Genomic DNA, 9,694 nt, shown 5'->3' on the forward strand with positions numbered 1-9,694 from the left:
CAGTACAAAGATTTTGTTGCTGGCCTTCTGGCCGAAAGCAAGATCTCAATTACGTCATCCGGGAGGTCCCAATCCTTGTACCTCAGCCTCTCAGAAACCAGGCTTAAAGGCTGAGTGTCTTGACCTCTGAATGGAGGATGTATTGGAGGGCAGATGGATATGTCAATGGAGTGCACAACGTGCCAGATATACAACTCTGGAATGACATTACGTACACTCAGGGGAACAATTCCAAAACCGATAGGGCCATTCAGAGAACTACACATTGACTACGCTGACATGGGGGAAAGGTTTAATGGGGCACGCTACATGATTGTGGTTGTATGCCATTTTCAAGATGGGTGGAAGCAGGCCCATGTGCACGACCTGATGCTAAAAGCGCTGCAAAGTTCCTAGTAAGGGAAGTATTTCCGCGCTGGGGAATTTGTGACGTAATTCGCTCAGACAATGGCACTCACTTTGTGAACGAACTCTTCAAAGAAGTGACGACATTATTGGGGATAAAACATAAATTGTGCTCGATTTATCATCCTCAAAGTAATGGCGTGGTAGAAAAGATGAACGGACTGTTAAAAGGGAGATTGTCGAAATTGTGCTTCTCATTAAAGAAGAACTGGATTTACTGTTTGCCCCTTTCGCTGTTTGAGCTGAGAAATCAGCCGAGCAAGGACCACCATTTGTCCCCGCACGAAATGTTGACGGGGAGGCGAATGCACACAGCACACTCCCCACTGCGCCAACACTCAGACGCACACAGAAGCGCCGCAATATTGGGAGATGAGTTCACAGAATACTTGAAAAAGCGAACTAGGGCAGCGCGCGCAATATCAAAGCAGCTCTCACCACCATTCACAAGGGAAAAAGGGCACACTACAGAGTCCCTTACGGAAAATGAAACACTGGTACAGCTGATGCCGGGAGAGTTCATTTATGTCCGGAGCTTTGTGCGCCGGTGGAATGCGCCACAGTTCCACGGACCATATGAAGTGGTATTTTGTATGCCTACGGCTGTAAAAGTAAGGGGACTCAAATATTGGGTACATTTGATGGATGTGCGAATGGCATATAATAGTGTGCAGGAAGAGGTGGATGAGGGGGCACAGACAACAGCAAACAATACTAATGAAAATAATGAGTGAATGTGAACATGTAGGTGGACGAAATGTACCTGACTGATAAAATTGTTAACGAGAACCATTATACCTGAGGTTATCGATAAAGATGAAAGGATTAAAAAAAAAAAAAAGGATTTATGTGTAAATAATAATGTTATGAAAATGTATAGTGGCCCTCATTACGACCCAGGCGGTAAGTAATGGAAATTACCGCCATGGCGTAATGAGCGTTAACGCCATGGTCCGATGGCGATAAGAGCGCCATATTACGACCCATCGCGCACGAGCATTACGCCATGGCGGTAACGTAAACTACGCCATGCCATAAATAGCCCTTACCGGCCTCGTTAACAGCGCAGGGTGACCTACCGCCACCCATCATTGCGCCGACCGTAGTCAGCGGTCACCGTAATTAGCGGTGACCGCAATTAGGCGGAACCGGAAATAGCGTAATCGCGGCGGAACGGGAAACAGCACAGCGGCCATCTTAAAAAACACAATCCATTGCCATCCTACCCAACCACACCACAACCAACCCTCAAACCCTGTCATTCCCATAACCCACCCATTTCCTCACCCAACCATGCCGAAAGTTGTGAAGAAGGCATGTGACAGGCAGCGGCAGGAGCGCTACAGTCGTGAGGAACTGCAAATGCTTGCAGACACGCTCCAGGAGAAGGCCGATGTTGTCTTCTCCACTGAGATGACCCGGCCAGCCATAGGCCGCAAAAAGGAGGTGTGGGAACTTGTGGCACAACGTGTCAGTGCTGTTGGAAGCACCCCACGCACCTCCAAACAGTGCCGCAAGAGGTGGGACGACCTGCGGATCAGGGTCCGGGGCATTATGTCTGCCAACCGTAACCTGGCCCTGGGAACTGGCGGGGGAGCACACTCCCCACTGAAGATGCAGCCATGGGAGGAGACATGTGCCTCTCTGATTGGCATTGAGTGCATTGAAGGTGTCGGCGAGATGGAGAGAGGGGCCCCGACATCTGGAGACACAGGTAGGTGCCTCATATCCAGCCTTGCAAGACACCCTGATACACTTGCACGTGACAATCACAATGTGGCAGACGCAACACATCAGCAGATGAGCCACACCCTGCGCACATGCAGCATGTACACTGTACAGTAGGCAGACACACACCTGCATGTAAAACCGAACCTAAAGGGAGGCAACCTGTATGTCACGGGCTACTAACTCCACCATCTATCCATTACACTCTTCACAATGCCTGCTCAATGTCCGCTGAACCATCAATAACAGTCACCCTCCTCTGCTCCACCACAGGCTCGCAATCGGACACTGGCAGGGACGACAGCACCAGCACCCCAGCCAAGAAGGCCAGGAAAGTGGGAGAAGGGAACCATGCATCCACCTCGGCTGGACCCAGGCCGAAACCACGCCAGGCTGAAGAGGCCAGGGCAGCAAAGTCCCCCGAGGAAGGGGTCGTGACAGCGCCTGCAGCCCAACAACACCCACTGTTGCCCACTGAGGGCAATGTGTCAGCAGGGAGCAGTACTGTTGGGGAGACTGCAGCCATCGCTGCCTGCTCCGATAGTGATGTGGAGGATGACACTGGACTTGCCCACAACACGCAACTTCACTCACCACACCTATCCCCAATCAGCCATCATGGAGATGACACCCAGGGCCAATCGCCTGCTAATTCATGGCCAGCAACTCCAAGCCCAGTGGGAGTTGGGGAAGATGGGAGTAGTCCCATTGGTCCCCCATTGGCACCCTCCATTGGGCCAGATTTCCAGCTGTCGCTGGAGCAGATTGCCAACAGGCAGGAAGTACTGGGCACACCCCTCACGCAGCATGTTGCAGAATGTGGAAGTGCCAGTGCAGCCATGGAGAGGAGTGCTGATGGCATCAGGTCTGCCATCCAAACTGCCAGCAGGGACATATGCACCGAACTTGCTGCAGTGCGGCAGATGATGAGCCAGCTCATCCAGAAAATTGTGGACACATGCCGTACTGAGCAGCCCGGTACATCCTCAGCTGCAAGTTCAGCACAAGCCTCTCCCGTCCGCAGGTCATCCAGGACCCTGAGGAGCACAGGCAGGGGGGCCCCAGGTTCCGGGAGAGGGGGCAGTCAATAGTGTGCAAAACTATACACACTTCACCACGGGCACTGTCACATGTTTGCAGGGTGTTCAGGGGGGACGGGGAGGGGGGAATTGGGTGTGTTGGAGTGTTCAGGGGGGAGGGGGAGGGGGAATTGGGTGTGTTGGAGTGTTCAGGGGGGAGGGGGAGGGGGGAATTGGGAGTGTTGGAGTGTTCAGGGGGGAGGGGGAGGGGGGAATTGGGTGTGTTGGAGTGTTCAGGGGGGAGGGGGAGGGGGGAATCGGGTGTGTTGGAGTGTTCAGGGGGGAGGGGGAGGGGGGAATTGGGTGTGTTGGAGTGTTCAGGGGGGAGGGGGAGGGGGGAATTGGGAGTGTTGGAGTGTTCAGGGGGGAGGGGGAGGGGGGAATTGGGTGTGTTGGAGTGTTCAGGGGGGAGGGGGAGGGGTTCTGTTATACCTATTCAGAAGAACAATACACTTTTTCATTTCTCACAAACGAAATGTGTGGACATTGCTCATTGCGTATGTGTGCTTTATTGTTTTACAGTGCACAGTGTTGACATACCAGACACACACAGTGCCCCAAGTGCCATCCATATGTTACACACACGCTGTGTGTTCTAGAAGTATCGGTCAATGACATTCTGACGCATTATATGCCCCTCCTGTGCATCGCTGCCTCCCTGAGGTGCTGCCCCATCCCCATCATCATCATCCCCATCATCAGGTGGTTGTGGTTCTGCGTCAGGGGGCAGAGGCACGTTTCGTCTGATGCACATATTGTGTAGCATGACACATGCCATGACGATCTTTGCAACCTTCTCATGGCGGTACAGGAGTGCCCCGCCAGACCTGCTGAGGCAGCGGAAACATGCCTTCAGTAGGCCAAAAGCCTGCTCTATCACCACACGGGTACGTGCATGGGCACGGTTGTAGTCCTCCTCATGCTGGTTCGATGAGTTCCGCACTGGTGTGAGGAGCCACCTCTTCAGGGGATAGCCCGCATCACCTGTAAAATGTGAGAAATGAATGTGTCAGGAACGAGATTGATTTGTGAACATGACGCACAACTATGCCTTGATTCCGACTGTTACTGTGCACCAATTAGAGTTGTGCTAATGGATTTACACTGTGCAACCAGTATGTGTTCATGGCTCTCATGTACTGTTTTGCATGCAAAAACACAATGCAGGGGGGACGATTGCCTTGTGAATGGCCATCCACTGTGTCTGTTCAGGCCGTCATTTATGTGACCTTGCACGTGTCCTGTGAGCTTGAAGCTCACATGATAGCAACATTGATGTCTGGCTCATTATGACCCCAGTTAGCATTACTGGTGTCAATGGGGACAGTTTGTGGGTCTTGTAGTGGTGCATTGATGTTCCTGTCTGTCATGTGCCTCCTTTGTGCGCAGTTGTGGGGGACAGGCCTTTCAGTAGTTGGTGCATGGTGACGTGCATGTTGGTGGTTTTCTTTAGGGTCAATGCGGTCACAATTTGCACAATGCACTTGCAGATGGTTGTGTCGTTTTTGGGATACACTTTCATTCACATGTTGGGATGATTAGGTCAGGCATAATGTGTACACTAGGAGGAAACAAAAAATGCTGACAGTGGTGCACACCTGGTAACATTTGATATAGAAATTCAAATCGTCATTATACGTACAGCAGAGCTGATTTAAGAATTTTAAGGTGCGGGGGAGAAAACAAGGCCTTGGCACAAAGCCTAAATCAGAAAAGAGAAAATAGAAGAGGGCCCCTGCACACTATTTACTGATGCCACATAGGGCCTTCAAATATATAGATATAAATCTATCAATGTATAAATATATAACAGCAGTTTTGTTAGTTGAGCATATAACGATTTATTTGGCAAAGAAGAAAACAAAATAAAATTTGCCAAAAAGCACAATCTGTTATACAAAGTAATTCATGACGTATGACATATTAAAACAAATTGCGATGAAGCAATAAATGATGAAGAGATGATGCTGTCCAATTGTGGGGTGGCCGACGCGTTTCGAGGGTAACCTCTTCTTCATAAGGGCCCAATTGAACTGTTGACAACATTACAAAGAGACAAAAAGTAAAATCTTTTATTTTATTTCCATAACAGTCAAGGACTGACTGACAAGCTGTACATAACTCGAGATGCTAGCGAGATGGTGAAAAGCAGAATACTGGAGATCTAGTATGGTGAAAAGAGTGAACTCTCAGATGAAAGAGAAATACTCTATACTAATAACTAAACCCATAACAAAGGAGATGTATTGTGTGAGATCCACCTACATGGTGGGATCTAGAAAATGGCGTGATAAAAGATTGAACAGATCGAGATAAGCCAAAGGCGGTAGTGGGTTATAAATAGCAAGGACCACCCTTGAATAGTGAAAAAGCAGAGACAATATGGGGAGCGTGTATAAGAAAAAAACCTTACCCCTCCTATGGACGGGAAAAGAAAAAAGAAAAAATCCAAAAGAGCGTTACTGAATAAAATAAATAATACTTAGAATGAACCGGAAACGGTTTTAAAGAATGCACTCACTCGAGTTGCGGGACGGGTAGCCAAGGTATCAGGGGCATCCGTGTGGTCAACAAATATTTGAAACAATTATACGATGCAGGGCATCTGCAAAGAGACACGTACTGCTGGCACCTAAGTGGGGACACATACATTTCTGTTATACTGAATAGAAATGAACATGGGGTCTCCCAACCGGGCAAAGAAATCCAAGTAGCGGTAGCTTACCTATACAGTGTGTAGAACACTGTTAGTGGAAACTGAAACCGGCAGGCAATGGCTCCGCACGGTCGTGACCTAGGAAACGAACTGTGCTGGGGACACGCCGTCAGACGTAAAAAGGAAACTAAATAATAAACATAAAAAAGGGGGCATAGAGGACGGTGAGTGAGGAATATGGGGGCCATCTTGCAATGGCGCATAGTGCAAACGTACTCATAAGGACTGACCAGAGATCAGGATGAATAAGAAAGGTAGAGTAAATATGTTCCATAGTGAAATTTAGGAATTCTGGTGTTCACCATCGTAACGCATTTTATAATTTAGGTACTAAAAAAACAGAAATTTGTGAATAGTACAGTAATCATTACAGTCATGATAGATAACACAAATGGTACATGCAGTTTACTCTAAATAGTCCAAAAGATAATAATGTGTACACTACTCTGTTGACGTCAGTGCTGCCACAGGGAATGATCTGGCTACTGCTAGTTGCACCCATGTGACGTATGCATCACCCCCCTGTATCTGCCAGATGAAATATGCATTGGTACGTCATTCAACACCCACTTTGCATTTCCATGCTCATGACATTAGACTCACCGAGTAGGTAGGATCTTGGGCCTGCATGTCGCTCCATGTAGCGTGGTATTGTGGAGTTCCGAAGGACCATTGAATCATGGGTTGATCCGGGGTATCTGGCAGAACAATGTGTGATGATCCTGTTGGAGTCACAGACCATTTGCACGTTGATTGAGTGGAAATGTTTACGGTTGCGGTACGGTACCTCCATAGCATGTGGGACCACCAATTCAACATGGGTGCAGTCAATGGCACCAATGCAACCAGGTATGCCGGCCAGTGCATGGAAACCCACTTTGGTGTTGGCAATCTCCTGGGCAGACCGTGGTAATGAGATGTGGTCATCTGTGTGCTTGAGGAGGGCATCGAGCACTTGCATCAGTGTATGCGAGAATAATGGTTGTGATATGCCATGCAAGTGCCCCACTGTGTGCTGGTAGGTGCCTGTGGCCAGGAAGTGGAGCACGGACACTACCTTCAGTAAAGGGGGGGTGGCAGTGGGTGTTTCAATCATGCTGACGATGTTGTTGTGTATCATGTCCACAATGGTGGTGATGGTGTCCCGGTCCAGTCGGTACAGGGTGTGGATCTGCTCAGCGGTGAGGTTGAATGGGCTGGCTCTGATGCGTGGGATTGGGGGCTGCCTGCGTGGTGGCACTGGCTGTGCTGGTGGGGCTTGCTGGGCCTGCCTTGCCCTCCTTCTCCTCCTGCGTCTCCTCTGTGCAGCCTGTTGTTGTTGTTGTTGTTGTTGTAGTTGCTGTTGTAGCACTCGCATTGCTATCAGGTCCTCCAGCCCCAACATTGCTAGTCCTATTGGTATCATTGTGGAGTGTGACTGGGTGTGGGAAGGGGTGGGGTGTGCTCTTTTTGTACTTCCTGAGTCTGTATTGCCTTCACCTGTGCTGTTTCTGTGCACCTGTGGCAGCTGCACTCACTTTACATGGCCCTTTACGGTTGGTTCGCGATGGCGTAATTAGCACCATGGCGGTAAGGTACTTAACGGGCTGGGTGATGGCGTTAGGGGCATGTCCGCTTGGGTCGGCATTCGCGTACCTTTCCGCCATGGCGCTAAGTACGGTGTGGATGTTCGCGTGCGCGCGCCGATGGCGCAGTCAGCGGCAGCGTTAGCTACGATGCCGCTAATGACATCGTAGTTTACGGTCACGGGTCGTAATCGGCCCTAGCGGAAGACGATGGCGGTAATCGTTTACCGCCATCATTTTTCGCTTTGCGCCAGGGTCGTAATGAGGGCCAGTGTCTGTTCCCTTCTCTGTACATCCCAACCCCACTCCCCTACCCAATTCCATTCCCCTTCCATGATATCTTGGCACTGGTAGTGCCAACAAAATGTTTACATGCATGCACTTAATGCACTTTTATATCTCAAACAGGAGCTACCATGGCAACTAACGGGCAGCCTGCAACGGATAGATTTATTAGATTTAGAGACTTTTTAGCTGAGAGATGTAGATATTCGTATGAGTGTGGATTGTCTGTATGCATTACATTATTTTTTACAATTATGTTTGGCCTGATTACGTATTGGGGGGAGGGAGTAATGGGACTAATGTGACAAATGAAACAGCAGTTGTAAATACTAAAGAAGGTGATTTTTTGGTATGGGATGGAACTAAACTGGTATGGGGATATTACACAACACCATCCAATGTTGCTATCTCGAAAAATGAAGGTCTGCAGGGAAAAATGCAAAACAGCACAATTTTCCCGCCAAAAGTATCCAATTACAATGCCCGCAGTCTAAATGATTGCAACCCCACTGCTATATCCTGGTCATATAACACCCCCACCAGCCGACCCGCTCCCGTAACCAAAAACACACTGCTAGATAGCATAAAGGAAGAAAATGAAGAAATGACAGCGAGATATGAAATATTGTATTATGATTGGGCAAAGGGGGGCGAGAAGGAGAAAGGGGGGCCCACATTGTCCATCGCCCATGAAGCTGGGAAATCCCTTAGAAAAAGAAATAACAGACGGAAAAGGGAGGCGGGGAGGAGGAAGTATGATGAGTATTATGGGTTAGGATTAGACAAAATGGAAGACCCACGACACCCCCACCAGACAAATAAATGGTATGTGGACATGAGTGCAACGGCTAAGCAAACAACAAATGAGAGTTGTTATGTCTGCTCCCTCATTCCCCATGCTTCAGGTACACCCAAAGTATTGTTACCCAAAGAGTTGCCTATTGTCGATGCCCAGTGTCTCCTTCATCTCACGTTGTGCAGAATTAAGAACACCTTCCAGGCACATGAAGTAACTTTTAGAATGCTGCAGAACGAGAAAACCTGTTATCCAAAGACAGTAGGAGTGGTATGTCTGGAAGAGCCATTTTTTATAATACAAGGGACACTTTTTTCAGACAACAAGTGGAAGGACGAAGAAATAATGTGCAAGGCTGAAGCACTGAGGGGTGTGGCACCAGAGAAGCTGCAATGGATAGAAGAAACATGCACACCAGTATGGAAGGAACACATCTCAAAACTGACTTGGGTAACGGCCATTGAAAAACCCTTCAAGCTGCAGAAGGAAATAAACTATGAACTGTGTTTTAAGGGAGACGGGAATACCTCCATGGGGGCAAACAAGAACTGTAACAAGACCCTCACCATCCCAGATCTGAGAAAAGTGACAGCTGCCCTAATGGACACCTATTGGGTATGTGGCAACCAGGCATACCTACACCTCCCACAATCATGGGGTGGCAGCTGCTCATTGGCCACCCTACACACCGCACTAATGGTAATCCCGGAAAGCCACATTGATGGAAGCAAGAAGACGCGAGGAGACACCCAGCAGAGTGCGGCCCAGCCAACTGCAGAGTCACAAGTATATGTCTTGTCTTCCGGGAACAAGGAAGGGGTGCCGTCCCGAAACAAACGATCATCGAACTATATATCAAAGGCATCATCGGAATTGCTGGCACAGATCCCGGATAGATATCGATTACTCAGCTCTGCGGAAACTTTCTTTGCCTCACTCATCCCAAGCATCCAGGCGCGGGCAAATGCAAAATGGCTCCAAATCACACGTTGGGAGCTGATCCAGCTGGCAAATGACACTGAAGAAGGGTTTAATGTAATAAAAGTGGAACTGAGAGCACTACGGCTAATGACCATGCAAAACAGGTATGTCTTGGACCTGTTGACAGCAATGGACGGAG

The sequence above is a fragment of the Ambystoma mexicanum genome, chromosome 1p (genome assembly GCF_040938575.1).
Source record: "Ambystoma mexicanum isolate Mex_15411 chromosome 1p, UKY_AmexF1_1, whole genome shotgun sequence".
Lineage (NCBI taxonomy): Eukaryota > Metazoa > Chordata > Amphibia > Caudata > Ambystomatidae > Ambystoma > Ambystoma mexicanum.